Genomic DNA, 17,336 nt, shown 5'->3' with positions numbered 1-17,336 from the left:
TTGCCAAACATTATATTGCCTCACTGCACATCTTTAATAATTAAATGCACTTATTAAACTTCACTGCAAGCCACCGGTATCAGGTGACGCAAAATGTTCCTGACGTCCCAACGTTTGCCAGTACCAACACCATTTCACAGTCCACCGCCCCAACACGGTGGCCTTCAAGACCGGATGTATCTTTTGTAGAAATGGGACTCCCAGCGCCCCACTTGTTTGATGCGTTCAGATGAAAGACCTGCCCTAAACGCTGTTGTCGCTGCTCCTATGCAAAATGAGTGGCTGCAGAATCGTTTGCCCTGTACCTTGTTGCCTGACAACGCCAAACATGCCTGCATGATGCTCTGTACTTGGAACTTAGTGAGGGGGGTAGTGTCTGCGTGTATCAATAAGTAACCTTCAGTTGCTGGGCGCAGTGCCAGGTAGGCAGAAACCAGGCGCACTGGGCAGAACCTGGCCGTCTCAAGCTGGTGCAGTACAATCGCCCTCCCCTCCCCTGCTTGGTCCATTTTCGACCTCCTTAACACTATTGTGAGGGCGTCTCCCTCCAATCTCGCATCCTGCCTGCTCAATGCCACCCCAGATTTGTCCTGCTTGGACCTCGCCACCAACTCACCTACTCTGAGTGCCCCAAAAAAGGCCAGGCTGAAAGTGGCCGAAAACAATGCCGCTTCAAAAGGTGAATTTGTAGCTTTATGCACCCAGTCCAGCATCCCCTGCAGTGTTTCAAAATCAATAGGGGACCTAGTGTCTGGCGGCCGCGGCTCGCACCTGGCCCAGCCCTTGAGCGCCGCCCTGATTAAGAATGATTTTGTTGGATCCGCTCAAGTAATTTTGCGTGGTGGCTTATTGCTGACAAGTGGCCCGCTATCCAAGGGTGGCTCTTCCCCTCGTCTTTGGCCCATATAACGAACTTTTGCACCCTGCTTTCTAGTGATGTCCTCCCTTCTTCCCAGGCTTCTGCCACTGTACAAAATGTTGCCACACAAACTCTGTATCGCTTATTGGTCCTTGGCGCAAGGGACAGCTCGCCCAGCCCCCTCAGTCGCGTTTCCACTTCAGAAGGAACCAAAGGTGTGGTGGAAAAGGTGTCATCTCCTCTCTCACTCTCGGCCACGCCTCCCGGAACCGGCGTCACTGAAAACGAGAGAGAGCGTCAGCTGCTATGTTCTGCACCCCTTGGATGTGTCGCGCCCTGCATTCAACATTGTTAACTAGGCCAGCTCGCACCAGTTCCCTCAACAGACACAAGACCAGGGGACAAGACGCTGACTGAGAATTGATGGCCTGAACCACAGCCATGTTGTCCAACCAAAACACCACCCTTCTCGCTGTTAGCACTGCTGGCCAAAGGTGGAACACTATCACTATGGGGAACAACTCCTGTACTGTGATGCGAGACGTGATTTTCTTTTTGTGCCACACATTAGGCCATTTCTGAGCACACCACTCATTGTCTAGGATCACCCCAAAGCCTTCTCTACGTGCCGCGTCTGTAAATAGCGCAAGTTCTGGGCTCCCCGCCCAAGGTGCCCTCCAGATAACTGAGCTGTTGAAACCAGTCAGAAAGGTAGCCCACATGTACAGGTCTTCCTTCATTCCTTTGCTTAACTTCACCATGTGGTGCTTCTTCTTCACCTTCGCAGTTGCCCTGGCTAGCCAACTCGCAAACACCCTCCCAGCTGGTATTACTCTAGCTGCGAAGTTGAGTTTACCCAGAAGGCTTTGAATTCAACCAAGGGATGCCTTGTCCTGGCCTAAGACTGACTGAATCTGATTTGCCAAGTCCTGGACCTTGTCCGCTGGCAACCTAGACTATCCTTTCATGGTGTCAAGTTCGATCCCCAGGAATGTCAATACCTGCGCCGGACCCTCTGTCTTCCCTTGCACAAGTGGGACACCTAAATGACGAGCCAATTCTTGAAAGTTCTCTAGGGCCTCACTGCAATCCTGCGTGTCCTCACCCCCTATAAAAAGGAAGTCGTAAAGGTAGTGTGTGACTCCTACCACCCTGTAGCTTGATTGCATTGCCCACTGCAGGAAGGTGCTGAACGCCTCAAAGTAGGCACAGGAAACCGCGCAATGGGCATGCATCTGTCATAAAAGTACTTGTCCTCCGGCCTGAAACCCAGCAGGTGTTGGCTGCTCGGGTGAACTGATAGCATGTGAGAAGCAGATTCGATGTCTGCTTTCGCCAACCAGGCCCCCTTGCCCGCCCTCCTGACTAAGTCCAATGCTACGTCCAGAGTACAATACGTGACAGAGCAGGATCCCATCTCTAGCCCATGGTTGACCGATTTTCCCTCAGGGTAGGACAAGTGATGGATCAGTCTGAACGACCCTGGCTCCTTCTTGGGCACCACCCCGAGGGGGGAGACAACAAAGTCGTCCAACGGGGGCCGCAGGAAGGGACCCGCTACTCTGCCTAAAACCCTCTCCTTCTCCACCTTGGCTCTGACTACTGCTGGTTGCTCCATTGCTCACTTAAGATTGTCGGCCTAACGACTTCCCAGCGGGCCCACATAGGGAATCTTAAAGCCCTCACCAAAACCTTCCAGCAGCAAGATGCCGTCTTGTTTGTTTGGGTACTGTCTGAGGAGAGGCAGGAGGTTGACCAGGCTGACTGGCGATGGGGCCTTCACTGCATGCATGGGAACTGGTGCGATGTCCAGGGAGGGTAGGGGTACCGCTGGGGTTGCCAGGTGCTGGCACTGTGACACGGATGAGGTGATACTGGGAGGGGAGGGGGTTGTGACATGGTGATCTGATGCGCCAGTGTACTCAACTATCCTGCCTGCCTTTGCCGGCGGGCTGTTGCTCCTGTTAAGTGTGAAAAGAGACTGCAGGGTGTGGTCCCCCACATATGTTGCATGCGTGCTGGAACTTGCACGTTTTGCCCCACGAGCATGAACCTTTGTTGAACAATCGGCATGTCCCTGGAGGTGACCTCCTAAAGCCCCCCCTCTGACCACCTCTTCTGAACCCGCCCGAAATGTCTGTTTAAACCCATGCGACTCCCACAGAATAGAGCCTTTGCCTGTCCCCCGCCCTGCCTGTGCCTTGCCCAGTGTCCCTGTGCTCTGCTGCGCATGAGAACCCATGTGGTCTAACCACAGCTGGACCTCCTTCTGGTCCCACGCCGTCTCCGGACACATGGACAGCTTTTTCCTGAACTCCCTGTCATAGTTCAGCCATCCACTTCCCCCCCATTTTATCGCCTCGTTGTGGATTAACCTGCTATACTGCAAGAGCCCTTGCCCGACCTCAGGTTGTTTTTCTAGGATGACCGCTGACAAAATGGAGAAAGCTTCCAGCCAATTTTCTATACTCTTCTCAGGCCAGACCTAAACTTTACTTTTTTGTCTTCCTCCTTTACCCTCGCTTTCCTGGCATCTATGCCATCCTGTCCGAGCAACAGCAGCGAGAAAATGTCTATCAGTTCGCGCCTCCAAATGGCTTCCTTGGCCGCCTGGGGCACCTGCCAAGCCAGGGAGCAACGGCCAGTTAGCAGTGGGGCTGCAGTAACCAACTGTAAGGGCGCGGGAGGCATGCGCAACTGTAGGGGTGTTACCATAGCAGGCGCCGGAGTAATATGTGTTCCTGCTGAGAGGGCTCTTGTTACGGGAGGGGGAACAACACTAGCAGCGCTTGTGGCAGGAAGCGGCCCCACCCCGGCGGCCGGCTTGCTGACTGCCGCGAGTGCACTCGCTTCCCCCACCGATGCAGTAGCTGACTTGGAAGTAACTTGTTTTGTCCCCCCGCTAACACCAGAGCAGCCACGGCAGGGACCCCTTGTTGTGCTTGATGATCGCTCACCTGGCTTCCCCACGCAGCCGCAGCCGCTCGCGCCCCTCCTATATCCAAGCCTGTCATGCCTCCCACCTGCAGTGAGCTGGGCCCAGGTTCACCTGCCCTGACCTCCGCCATAAAGTCCCTCGTCGAGTACATGATCCTACCCAGGTCTTCCTGGGTGGTGAATTTCCCTGTGGTCGCCAAATTGTCTGGAGGAGTGACCGGCCCCACGGGCGGGGAAGCGTTCAGATCCCTGGGTGCAGGCGTTGCCCTGGTCTTAGGGGGTGGCAGATCTGCCGGGAAGTCCTTGGTTGTAGGCTTGCGGACCCGCTTGGGCCTAGCTGGACCTGCCTTAGAACTGTGCTCCTGCTCTGGGCTAGGGGCGTCGACGACAATCCCCGAATCCTCCGGATCCCCCGCCTTCAATAAAGCCATGGCCCTTGCCAATCCTTTGGTCTTGGCCATCATGATAAATGCCGCCCAAGGTGCATCCTGGGACGTTTCGGGCAGGGAGCCCTCCACCTGAGATGTCTGCAAAAATAGGTGGGGAGAGCCCTGGCCTTCCATGCTGCCCTGCTGGCCCAACAATCAAACCAATCTGAGGAGACAAATTTCGGATTCAGAACAAACCTCACTGGGTTACCCCTGGTCTCTGTTGGACCTTCAAGACCTTATTCGCCAGCTGCTCATGTCCCGTCCCCCACCTTATACTTACATAATTTCAATTGGGTGGAGGAACTTATTCAGTGGTGCGCCCTATTTCGGATTCTGTGGATGCTCTGCGTGCGGGGATGAAGAAAAGCAAGTTAGCTGCGCCACGCCCCCCCCCAGGTGGCCTGCACCACGCGGCATTAAAATACCAACATAATCCCAAGGTATTCCTGCACGCCTACCTCTTCGGTGTGCGCCCTAGCCATACCTGCTCCTTTTCCCTGCAATCTCTTCCTTGTACAGTGCCTGCTTCTTGCCCAGTGAGTCCTGTAATTAAGAAAAACCGTTACACACACCCTATGCCTTCCTGTGTCCAGGTCCGTGCGACCCTGTTTGGCTTGCACCCAAGGGCGGCTGGTGACATTTGAAAGTGGTGGGGAGTAAAATGTGTGGTGGAGCGCACCGCGGCAAGCAAACGAGCCCGATCGGCATAAGGAGGGTTCGGGGGTTTCCCCCGAGAAAATTTTGAAAAAAAGAGTGGCCAAATGGTGCCTTTTCAAGCAAATTTGAGAAAGCAAGAAGGTTAAAAAAGCAGTTTTGAAAGTACAGTTATTACATTAATAAAGAGAAGTCAATGTCATAAAATAACATAGGTAGTTGTTTATTCACTATAATCACAGAACTTCATAACAGACTTCGAGATAACAATGCTGAGTACCATTCATACATAGCACATTAGACATCAAAATGCTTTTTTTGTTTTTTTTAAAGCATTCACCTTATCTGTTTGAGCTCTTAAAATAAGTAAAGCAGTGGCAGGTGGTGATTTATCAAAGTGTAAAAAAGTTAGCCCCAAGTGAGCCCAACCGATATAAGTCAAGATCAGGGGGAGGGGGTTCTCGAAACTAACATTCAACACAGCAGAGGAGCTAGTCTATACAGATGGGTGCCACCCTGGACACAGAATCACTCTCTGCCAGCGCAAAACATGCTCTGTCATACAGAGCACACAGAGAGAACTCCTGACATACACACAACACCGTTCAAGCGTGCCATTAGATCACTCGCTACCGCCATTTGCCTTGCCTGACATACACAAACTTCACCCAGACAAAGGGCGTGTGCCATCGTATAAGAACCATAAGTGATTCTGTACAGCCATCCATACTAAACCTTCAAACAGCAAAAACACTCGCACACAACTCGCCGAAGTTCAGATTCACCAACAGAGGAACACACCCTTCGCACACACCTTGACTAACAGCAAGACTTCACAAGCTGAAAGAAGATTTCATGTAGAAAAACGCTTTTCATGAGAAAACCACCAATTCACTAACCTTAGGTATGCAGATATTCCGCAGCGCTCTGCGCACAGGAGGTTTGGAAGAATAGCAGTGGGCACAAAACGTGAGTGAAAGTGTTATATTTATGTGTATAAAATCTGAAAATATCAGGCAACTTAATTTAAACCTGCGACTTTGATTAACTAATTAGGCCAAAAAAGTCGTAAATCTCCACAATACACAGACCTAGGTTTGTACCTGGGATGTACATACCCGTCTGATCTGCCTCCACCTGCAGAAAACATATCTGCGAACATTAGAAGTGATTGCTCTAATAGCACTGAATTAGGAACTTCTACTTCTAGGTGGCTCAAGTGCTCCAATCCTCTCCAAGGGCATATTCTGACAAGTTCTGTGCAAGAAGCATCTTTTGCAATAGATATAGCTGCGCCTTTCAGTAAGTCCATTACTACTCCGTTCTGCAGCCTGGGAGTGGAAAGTTCCAGAGCACTTAGTGTGAGACCGGCCTCGTGGCGTGGGCCCTCCCAACCAGCAAGCCACCCTGCAACCGCACCGATCCTCCATGTCACAGACTTCCGGCCACCATGGCCCAACATCCCGATGGCCGGCCAGGCCCCCAACACGCATGCCCGGCCGAGGGAGAGTGAAACCCCCCCAAGCCAGACCGAGAGGCGCCGACCCTGTCACACCTCTAGTCTCTTCCCCAAGGGAGGTTTCGATCGACCACCAGGCCCCCGGTGAGCGGCCGCCTTGCCTGCTGGGTGTCTGGAGTCCCTCCCGGACCCACCTGAATAGATCAAAGGGCCGAACGACAGGAAGCCCCGACACACCGCCCCCCAGGCACCAAGACCCCTCTCGGCGAGGTCCCCGGACTTCAAAGAGGAGGGGAAGTATAACAAGGGGTGCGGAAGGGACGGGGGAGAGGAAGACCTGGACTGACGAGAGCCTGCTGACCTGGTCGCTGCTCGATTGCTCCCCGAACCAAAGAACGCTACCCGAACTCTGAACCATCTGAGCCCTGCTGGCGCTGTCGCGGCTCCCCGAACTCTGAACCATCTGAGCCCTGCTGACGCTGCCGCGGCTCCCCGAACTCTGAACCATCTGAGCCCTGCTGACGCTGTCGCGGCTCCCCGAACTCTGAACCATCTGAGCCCTGCTGACGCTGTCGCGGCTCCCCGAACCCTGAACCATCTGAGCCCTGCTGACGCTGTCGCGGCTCCCCGAACTCTGAACCATCTGAGCCCTGCTGACGCTGTCGCGGCTCCCCGAACTCTGAACCATCTGAGCCCTGCTGACGCTGTCGCGGCTCCCCGAACTCCGAACCACCTGTGCCTGCTGAGTGACTCGCGGCCCCCTCCTCCAAGAGAATCGGCAGAGACTGCCAAGAGAAGCAACATCCCCTCCGCTCGAGGATTGAGAGCTGTGCGCCGGATACTCCGCAGAGACACTGACTCAAAGACTGTCCCGCTACCCCGAGATCACCGCCGTTTGTGACACTAATTCTGTACCTGCCTTCTGGATCATAAAGATCCCCTACAACTAACGATAAAGTATACTGTCTTACGAAGAACTACTGTGTGGTGTCCCTCTATCAGAAGAGAGTAAGCGCAGCGTGTGCGATCCTAGGTAAGAGACCCTTCCAGGAAGGGCCTACCCGCTCTTGCTCGGCCTAACTCTGGGAAAGGTGGGTCTCCGGGTGGTCAGGAACGCATTCCGCAGCCTTCCCGGGGAACGCTTACCAACATTTGGTGGCAGGCGACGGGATCCGAGCCAACACCTAGAGATCGTGCAGTAAACGGCTGACGCACTACCAAGAAGAAATGGAAGGAGAAACCTCCCTAGGTGCCGCGGGTACCGACACAAGCACGATATTCCGAGAGGACCAGTTGGAATCCTATACACACCGAGAACTGAAACAATTTTGCAAAGACCTTGGAATCGCTACCACCGGACTAAGCACGAAAGAGGACTTCCAGGGAGCATTAAAAACCTGGGTCGGGGCAGGAGCTCCCCGGACACAAACAGAAGGAGAGCCGCCAAATGAACAACGAAGCACCCCGGGGAGGAACGGCGCCCCCGAGGGGGGCCTATCCCCAGAGGAGCTGGCGGACCGAGAAAGAGGTCGCAGCCACGAACTAGAACTAGCAAAATTAAAAATCGAGGGAGAGCTAAAACTGGCCAAAAAGAAGCTGGCGGTAGAACAGTTATGCCTACAAGGAGAACTCGAGGAAAAGAAACGACAGAGAGAACACGAAGAAAGAAAACTCCAACTAGAGCACGAACGTAGCCTGAAGGAGATCGAGCTCAAGGCTAAGAATGCGGAGGCCAGACCTTCGGAAACCCAACCCCTCTCCTCCGCCGTGGAACCAAAGGTCCACATCCCCAAGGATGTGGTGAAGGAATACTATAAGAACGACGACATCCAGCAATGGTTCAAGGCCTACGAAGTCACCATGACCTCCCACCGAGTCCCGCAGAAAGACTGGGGGGCCGGGCTGTGGGGCCGGTTCCTGAGCGAGGGGAGAGATACCCTGCTGGACCTGCCCTCCACGGTGCTGAACTCCTACAGTCACATGAAAGAGGCCCTAGTAGCCAGATATGGGCTCACCCCTGAGATGTACCGGCAACGATTTAGAGACTGCAAGAAGATACCCTGTACCACCTGGGTGGAGTACGTGAACTTTTACAGCCGGGCCTTGGACGGGTGGATCAAGGGCAGCAAGGTCTCCACCTTTGAGGAGCTGTTCGACCTAATCGCATGGGAACACGTGTCCGCCAATTGCTTTGTGGAGTTGCGCCAGCACCTCCTGGACAGCAAACTCAAGGACCCCCGAAAACTGGCCGTCGAGGCTGACCGATGGGTAAACACCCGGGCCTCCCGGGGTCCCGTGGGAGACTACGGTCGCCACAGTCAGGGACCCCCCCGCCAGAGGGGCGGAGGGAATCAAGGCCGGCCAAGAGAACTCCCGGGGGGACCCCAGCTCAGTCCCCCCGGAGGACAGCCTCCGCCCTTTCCAGCTCCACCTCCGACCAGCACTGGGCCACCGGGGAGGTCGGGGCCCCGAGTAAGGATCACCTGCTTCCGCTGCCAACAAACCGGACACCATGCCAGCGACCCTCAATGTCCCATGTACCAGCGACCCGCCACGACCACCCCGCCGGCTCGACAAATGGCCTCCGTAGCCCTGGGGGAAGAGATGGAAGACTCCGAAGAATGGGAACCAGCCGCCATGGCCTTGGTCTCCCTAGGGGACTGAGAGATGGTCCCCGGAACGTCCCTGCCCGCCAACACGAAGAAGTACCGACAGCAGGTGATGGTCAACGGTCACCGCGTCGAGGGCCTCCGGGACACGGGGGCGAGTGTCACGGCGGTTCACTGTCACCTGGTCTCCGAAGATCAGATCCTGCCCGACGCCTTTTGTCCAGTCATATCATCAGACAATTCCGAGAGCCTCTGCCGGATGGCCCTAGTTCCCTTCGAATGGGGGGGAGTCACCGGCAAGTTGAAGGTGGCAGTCCGAACCTCCCAGCCCGTAGACTGCCTCCTGGGCAACGACCTTGAGAATTCCCCGTGGGGACAAGTGGAACGAAGAGCCCATCTCGAGATGATGGGCCTACCCGAATGGGTATGCGCCACCACGCGCTCGATGACTCTCAGATTGCCTTCCTCCGAGGGAGGGGAGGCCAGGCCACTGAACACCGCCACCATCCCCGAGGTCCGGGATGCACCACCCAAGCCCGACGACCCCCTTCCGGACGAAGCGACCGTTCCCGACGAGGGGTCCGTGCCTCCAGACCCTGAACCCCTGACCGAGCTCGGGGACCTGCCCGAAATGGCCCAGTGGCACTGCGAGGGAGGCCCCTCCCGAGAAGAATTCTGCCAAGAACAATCCACCTGCCCTTCTCTCATTGGACCCCGACAGCAGGCTGAGGCCCAAGCAGCAGGCGACCGGACCGGCACCCACTGGGTATACTGGGAAAACGGCCTCCTGTACAGCGAACAGAAGTCGGCCGAGTTGGGCTCGGCCCGAGTACTGGTGGTACCCCTGCGCTTCCGAAATCTCCTCCTGGGCCTAGCCCATGATGTACCCCTGGCCGGACACTTAGGTCAAGATAAGACCTACCAGCGACTCGTCACCCACTTCTATTGGCCCAAGATGCGAGCGAATGTGGAGGCCCACTGTAAGTCCTGCCTCACGTGCCAGGCCAGCGGAAAGAGTGGGGGGAAGCGCAAGGCTCCGCTACAACCCTTCCCCGTCGTCAGTACCCCCTTTGAGCGGGTAGGAATCGACATCGTGGGACCCCTGGACCCCAAGACCGCCCAGGGCCACCGGTTCATCCTCGTCCTGGTGGACCATGCCACCCGCTACCCCGAAGCCATCCCCCTCCACACCGTGACAGCCCCCGTGGTGGGCCGGGCCTTGATGGGGATCTTCTCCCGCGTGGGGTTCCCCCGCGAAGTTGTGAGTGATCGGGGCACGAACTTTATCTCCAAATACATGAGGTCCCTATGGCAGCAGTGCGGAGTATCGTACAAGTTCACCACCCCATACCACCCCCAAGGGAATGGCCTAGTCGAGCGATTTAACAGGACACTGAAAGGAATGATCATGGGCCTCGAAGAACCTCTACGCCGGAGATGGGACGTCCTCCTCCCATGCCTCCTGTTCGCCTACCGAGAGGTCCTACAAAAATCCCTGGGGTTCAGCCCATTCGAACTGCTATACGGACACCCCGTCCGGGGACCCCTGAGCCTGGTCAAGGAGGGTTGGGAAACGACTCTCCAGGGGACCCCTCCGGATGTGTTCCGATACATCTTGGCGCTCCGCAACCAGACCCGGAAATTCCGAGAACTCGCAGAGGCGAACCTCGAGGCGAGCCAGGAAGAGATGAGGCGCTGGTATGACCAGAACACTACACTGGTCGAGTTTCAGCCGGGCCAACAAGTCTGGGTCATGGCCCCGGTGAGACCCTGCGCCCTCCAAGATAAATGGACTTGACCCTTCAAGGTGGTCGAGCGGAAGAGCCAAGTCACCTATCTCGTCGATGTACAGTCCCCGCGGAACCCCCTCTGGGTCCTCCACGTGAACCGCCTCAAACCCCACTTTGTGAGGACGGAGTTGAGCTTACTCCTGGCCACCGACGATGGGGCCGAAGAAGACACCGAGCCCCTCCCAGACCCCCTGGGGGTGAAAGAGACCGATGGTTCTGTGGAGGGGGTGAGACTGTCAACCGCCCTCACAGCCCAGCAGTCCGACGACTGCCGCCAGCTACTAAGGCAGTTCACGGACCTCTTCTCCCTAACCCCTGGGGTCACCGACTGGTGTGTCCACGACGTGACCACCGGGGACAGCCCGCCAGTAAGACACCGGGCCTACCGGGTCCCTGATCGGGTCCGAACCTGCATCCAGACCGAGGTAGCGAAGATGTTGGCCCTCGGGGTGATTGAACCCTCCGACAGCCCCTGGGCCAGCCCGGTAGTCCTGGTTCCGAAAGCGGCTGCCCATGGTGTCGCCCCCGAGCTGAGGTTTTGCGTGGACTACCGAGGACTCAATGCGGTCACCCGAGCGGACGCTCACCCTATCCCCCGCGCAGACGAGCTCATCGACCGCCTCGGGCCGCTCGCTACCTCAGCACCTTCGACCTAACTTGTGGATACTGGCAGATTGCCCTCACCGAGGGAGCCAAGGAGCGCTCCGCCTTCTCCACCCCGGATGGGCACTACCGCTTTAGGGTGATGCCGTTTGGAATGAAGAATGCCCCGGCCACCTTCCAGCGGCTGGTGAACAGGGTCCTGTCCGGACTAGAGGGGTTCAGCGCGGCGTACCTCAACGACATAGCCGTATTCAGCTCCCAATGGACCGAGCACCTCCAGCACCTCCGACAAGTCCTGCTGGCTCTGCGCCAGGCCGGACTCACCATCAAAGCCAGCAAATGTCAAATTGGGCACGGCTCTGTAACCTATCTGGGGCACCAGGTGGGAAGCGGACAGGTCGCCCCCCTCCAGCCAACGACCCAAACGGAAGTCCGGGCCTTCCTGGGCCTCACCGGTTACTACCGGAGGTTTATTAAGAACTATGGCAGCATCGCAGGCCCCCTCACTGAGCTAACCTCCAAAAAACACCCGAAGAAAATACAATGGACCCCCCCATGCCAGGACGGGTTCGACGCCCTAAAAACCGCTATATGTACTGCTCCGGTGCTTAAGGCCCCCGACTACGCCCAGGAGTTTGTGGTCCAGACGGACGCCTCGGAACATGGCATCGGGGCAGTCCTCTCACAGTTCAACGACAAGGGTGAAGATCAGCCCATAGCCTTCATCAGCCGAAGGTTGCTGCCCCGAGAACAGCGGTGGAGCACAATTGAAAGAGAAACCTTTGCAGTAGTCTGGGCCCTCAAAAAGCTACGGCCCTACCTGTTCGGAACACACTTCCGAGTGCAAACCGACCACCGACCCTTGCGGTGGTTGATGCAGATGCGAGGGGAAAACCCCAAACTGCTACGCTGGTCCATCTCCCTCCAGGGGATGGACTTCACTGTGGAACATCGCCCCGGGACGGACCACGCCAACGCGGACGGTCTGTCCCGATTCTTCCGCTTCGGCGAGGAGAACCCCCAAGTGGATGGGTAGTTCTCCCCGCCTTTCAGCTGGGGGGGGCGCGTGTGAGACCGGCCTCGTGGCGTGGGCCCTCCCAACCAGCAAGCCACCCTGCAACCGCACCGATCCTCCATGTCACAGACTTCCGGCCACCATGGCCCAACATCCCGATGGCCGGCCAGGCCCCCAACACGCATGCCCTGCCGAGGGAGAGTGAAACCCCCCCAAGCCAGACCGAGAGGCGCCGACCCTGTCACACCTCTAGTCTCTTCCCCAAGGGAGGTTTCGATCGACCACCAGGCCCCCGGTGAGCGGCCGCCTCGCCTGCTGGGTGTCTGGAGTCCCTCCCGGACCCACCTGAATAGCTCAAAGGGCCGAACGACAGGAAGCCCCGACACACCGCCCCCCAGGCACCAAGACCCCTCTCGGCGAGGTCCCCGGACTTCAAAGAGGAGGGGAAGTATAACAAGGGGTGCGGAAGGGACGGGGGAGAGGAAGACCTGGACTGACGAGAGCCTGCTGACCTGGTCGCGGCTCGATCGCTCCCCGAATTAAAGAACGCTACCCGAACTCTGAACCATCTGAGCCCTGCTGACGCTGTCGCGGCTCCCCGAACTATGAACCATCTGAGACCTGCTGACGCTGTCGCGGCTCCCCGAACTCTGAACCATCTGAGCCCTGCTGACGCTGTTGCGGCTCCCCAAACTCCGAACCACCTGTGCCTGCTGAGTGACTCGCGGCCCGCTCCTCCAAGAGAATCGGCAGAGACTGCCAAGAGAAGCAACATCCCCTCCGCTCGAGGATTGAGAGCTGTGCGCCGGATACTCCGCAGAGACACTGACTCAAAGACTGTCCCGCTACCCCGAGATCACCGCCGTTTGTGACACTAATTCTGTACCTGCCTTCTGGATCATAACGATCCCCTACAACTAACGATAAAGTATACTGTCTTACGAAGAACTACTGTGTGGTGTCCCTCTATCAGAAGAGAGTAAGCGCAGTGTGTGCGATCCTAGGTACGAGACCCTTCCAGGAAGGGCCTCCCCGCTCTTGCTGGGCCTAACTCTGGGAAAGGTGGGTCTCCGGGTGGACAGGAACGCATTCCGCAGCCTTCCCGGGGAACGCTTTCCAACACTTAGGATTTTAAACCTATTAGAGCTTGATGGAAAACCTTTTGCCACTCACCTGTCTGCACTTAGCAAGACCGCTGAGCTCCTTTTGTCTTAGTAAAGATCAACTCTGTCACGCACGACATGAAAACACTTCCCATAGAGACTTAAAACAAAGAAAAAAAAACAGTGTCCTCCCAACTACACACCCTACGCTGTGAAGCTTGCTATCTGTATGGGTAAGCGCTTCAACGCCCAGCATTGGGGTAGTAGGCGCTATACAAATGCTACAATATATACCGTGTGCCCATGCAACTACCACAATAAAGGAATCATGGTCCATTGATTTTTGTCTCTGTGGCCCTTTGGTTAGGCGGTTCCTGTACCACTACAATATCTGACGAAGGCGCTTCGTTTAGTAGTCTGTTTCCCACGGGAAACATTGCTATATGTACCAATATTCCGTGTTAAATCTTACAATGGATAGGTCCTGCCCCGTGCCCCTCGTTGGTCAGAGGGAGCGACGGCGGGTACTATGGGCGTATATTAATTATGACAGTATTTTGGACATCTTTTTAATTATAAGCACATAGTTCAATCTACTGTTTGTTCAAAGACGTTGGAAGAGCGCCCACATATTTATAACAGCATCTGATATTACATGTTATTTATTAATGTTGAGGCTATCCTTATAACGCCTACACGCGGAATCAACATATTCAATCCTTCTTCCATTGATTCGGTAAATAAGCACACTACCCGAACCCCTGCCATCGCCGGCCCCTTATAACCCCCCCCATTGCCGAGGCGCCAACCCGGCCAGATTATCCAGCCAAACCTGACCAACCCCAACCCAGCCAAACCACCCTAAAAATTTTAGGTTAAAATTAAAAAACTTACCTGACCGGTGACCGCCTCTTCTCCTGGCCCGCGTTGGCGCCTCTCTGCCCCTTCAAACGGTCCGGAACACCACGTCCACGTGACGCAACTGTGACTGGCAACCCGGCCCTCAGCCAATCCTGGCGCTGCAGCAGCGCCAGGATTGGCTGACGGCACCGCCTACTCCTCGCCCGCCGCCTGCCCATTAGGAGACCGAGGGGCTCCTAATGGGCATGCGCAAGGCAGCAAAAACACAAGTGCGCATGACTGGGCACGGAGTAAAAATTAAGCTCCGTGCCCACTCATGCGCACTTGTGCTGCCTTTACCAAATGCGTCTGACAATGATGTCAGTCAACATGACGCCAGACCGCCCACGGTCCGACGTCATGCTGACTGACATTCACAGAGGAGGAGGGAGCTGCGGGCGCGAGGCGCGGCCGGGGGGGCTACGCCCCCACGCCCCAATGGACGCACCGCGCCTGTGCCCCTTGACCAAGTACCTGACCCTTGGCCGGCGCAGGCGCGGCGTTTGGCGTCGTATCTGTCGTCACCGTGCAAGCACTGGAAGTGAAAACCAACAAGTATTAGCATATCCCCCCTGCCTGGTAGTTAACCCCCTCACTCGATGTACGTGCATGATATCTGTTCCAAATCAGCACTCCTTCATATCCGCCCGCAGTACATACATGTATTCTGTCCCTCCAGATCCTCCCTTCACTCTAGATGCAGAATGCCACCCGTCAAGCAAGACAACTCTCCCCGATTTTAGTTTTCGGTCGCTGGCACATGACAGGCTGAGGTTTCTCAGCCAATGAATATCAAACTAACACATAAAACACCTGCCAGTACCAGTATTGCCCTGTTTTGATCATAAGCCTAAATACAAGCAAAGTGAGTCTTTGTAAGATTTTGCATTAACATTTGAAGGGCTGGATGAAGAAATAGTATGTGGCGCAATGTATAGATCTGCCGAATTTGGCCCTGTTCCTCGTCCTAATCTCGGCGTCGGCTCAACGACCCGTGAGTCAGCACCAATCACTCCATCTCCCCGTGCCTACCAAAAAATGGGCGTGTCCTAGTGCAACGTAACTGGTACTCGTGTACAACGCTCCTGTACCTACCGGTCGATTTCACGCCACATTACCTGCAAAATAGTGGATGCCAATAATGGTATGTTCTGCTAATTAATCATGTAGCAAACCGCACCAATGACGCCAAGTAAGAGAATCGACAGTTTTGGGAAAGATGATTCTATTGTCGTCTCGCCCGCCTCCTCTCTCGGTTCCCGTCTGTCATCGCTTCAAGCTCTTTCCTTAGTCTGCTCCACTTCTCTGCCACCCTTAATAAACGCTTTGCATGGCGGGGTGGGGGGGGGGGGGGCCTAGAAGACCCGGTGCAGTCGTGCCCCCCTGGAAACAAGTAGTTACCGCACAGGCAATCTCCCCCATCCCCCGCAATCCCACAGTGTGACAAACCCTATCTAGCGAGGTCAATGAAGTAGACGGGCGTGGGTAGGGGCCTGCATGCAGCCCCCTGTAGAGAGCCACTCGGCCTCTACTATACAATGTACACACTGTACATGCATCCCCCACCCCTCGAGGCGGGCTCGCCTCGGGGGTATAAATAAAGATACGGAAGACCGCTCGAGGTCTTTCCGGTTAATCAGCATACTGAGTACCTGTGGTCTTTGTGTCCAGAGTCCTGCACGCGTGGCCTGCACTAGGTCACCACACTGGCGACGAGGCCAGAAGTCCCGCTGCGTGCCTTCAGCGAGTGGCCGCTGTTGCCGTGGCGTCAGTGGAGCCCGCACGCGACGCTCCTTAACTGCCTGCGATCATCCGGCGCCCGGCTGCGCTTTCCGGCAGCAGCGCCCCAGCCGCCCGGCTCTTCCGCGCCTGCCCGCGTGTCTCCCTATCCCTCGGAGACACGCTCCAGGGGCGGGCGCGTCCTGGCCATGGCCACACGGTGAGCGCTGTGCGTGCTGAATCGGCACCGACTGCAGCTACTGCTGTGCCTGAGGGAACCTCGCCTGCAGGAGTCGGCCCCTCCACGTGGCTGCCTAGGCGCCCCGCCCCCATCGGCAGCAGAGCGGACGCAGTGTGTCCCGGAGCGCAGGGGGATAACCACTTGGCTGGCAGCCAATACAGTCTGGAAGGGTGTGTGTGTCTCCCCCACTCAACAAGCATTGGCAACAGCAAGATGCAAGCAGCTAACAAGCATTGGCAACGGGCCAAGCACCACTGATCCCAACAAGCATTGGCAACTGAATGGTTCAAATAGCTAACAAGCATGGGCAACGGCAAGTCCCCCATCTGCTGCCGTGGGACCCATCTGGTTTGCCGGACTGCACCGCCCGGGTGTGAGTGTGCCTTCCTCACCCCACCTGCTGCCAGGAGCCGACTGCGAAGAGGGGCTTCGTACTATTCCACGGTAGGGTGAGTGCACCGCCCTGCTCGCACCACGCCCGAAGGCCTCCCGCCTCCCCCGACCCCGCCGCTCCTCCCGTGCGCGGCGACAGGCACGCCGACGTGACCCGCCAGCGAGCATGAGCGCCCCGCCGCAACCAGGCAACAACGCCCCACCAGCCCAGCAGGCGGCCCAAGGAGGAGGGGGAAGGGCGAACGAACCACGCCACAATCATGCAACAGTCAACCCACTTCCGCCTTTCAGCGAAATGGCGGATCCAGCCACCGCGGCCCTCCGATGGAGAGCGTGGGTCGGCCAGCTCAACAACTATTTCACGGGGACCCGTGAAACGGACGACACGGTGAAGCGCTCCCTGCTAATCTTCTATGGGGGACCAGAGATATATGATCTATTCGAGACCCTCCCAAACACAGGCACCGCAAACGATTACAACGCAGCGGTCGCGGCTCTCAATCAACACTTTGATCCGCAACTTAACCCGGATTTTGAGAAATTCACATTTCGACGCTCCCTTCAGTTGGAGGATGAGTCCGTGGACATGTTTCATGCACACCTGAGAAAGCTAGCGGCCACAT

This window comes from Triturus cristatus, chromosome 8, assembly GCF_964204655.1.
Source record: "Triturus cristatus chromosome 8, aTriCri1.1, whole genome shotgun sequence".
Taxonomy (NCBI): domain Eukaryota; kingdom Metazoa; phylum Chordata; class Amphibia; order Caudata; family Salamandridae; genus Triturus; species Triturus cristatus.
Note: the sequence above shows the minus strand (reverse complement) of the source record.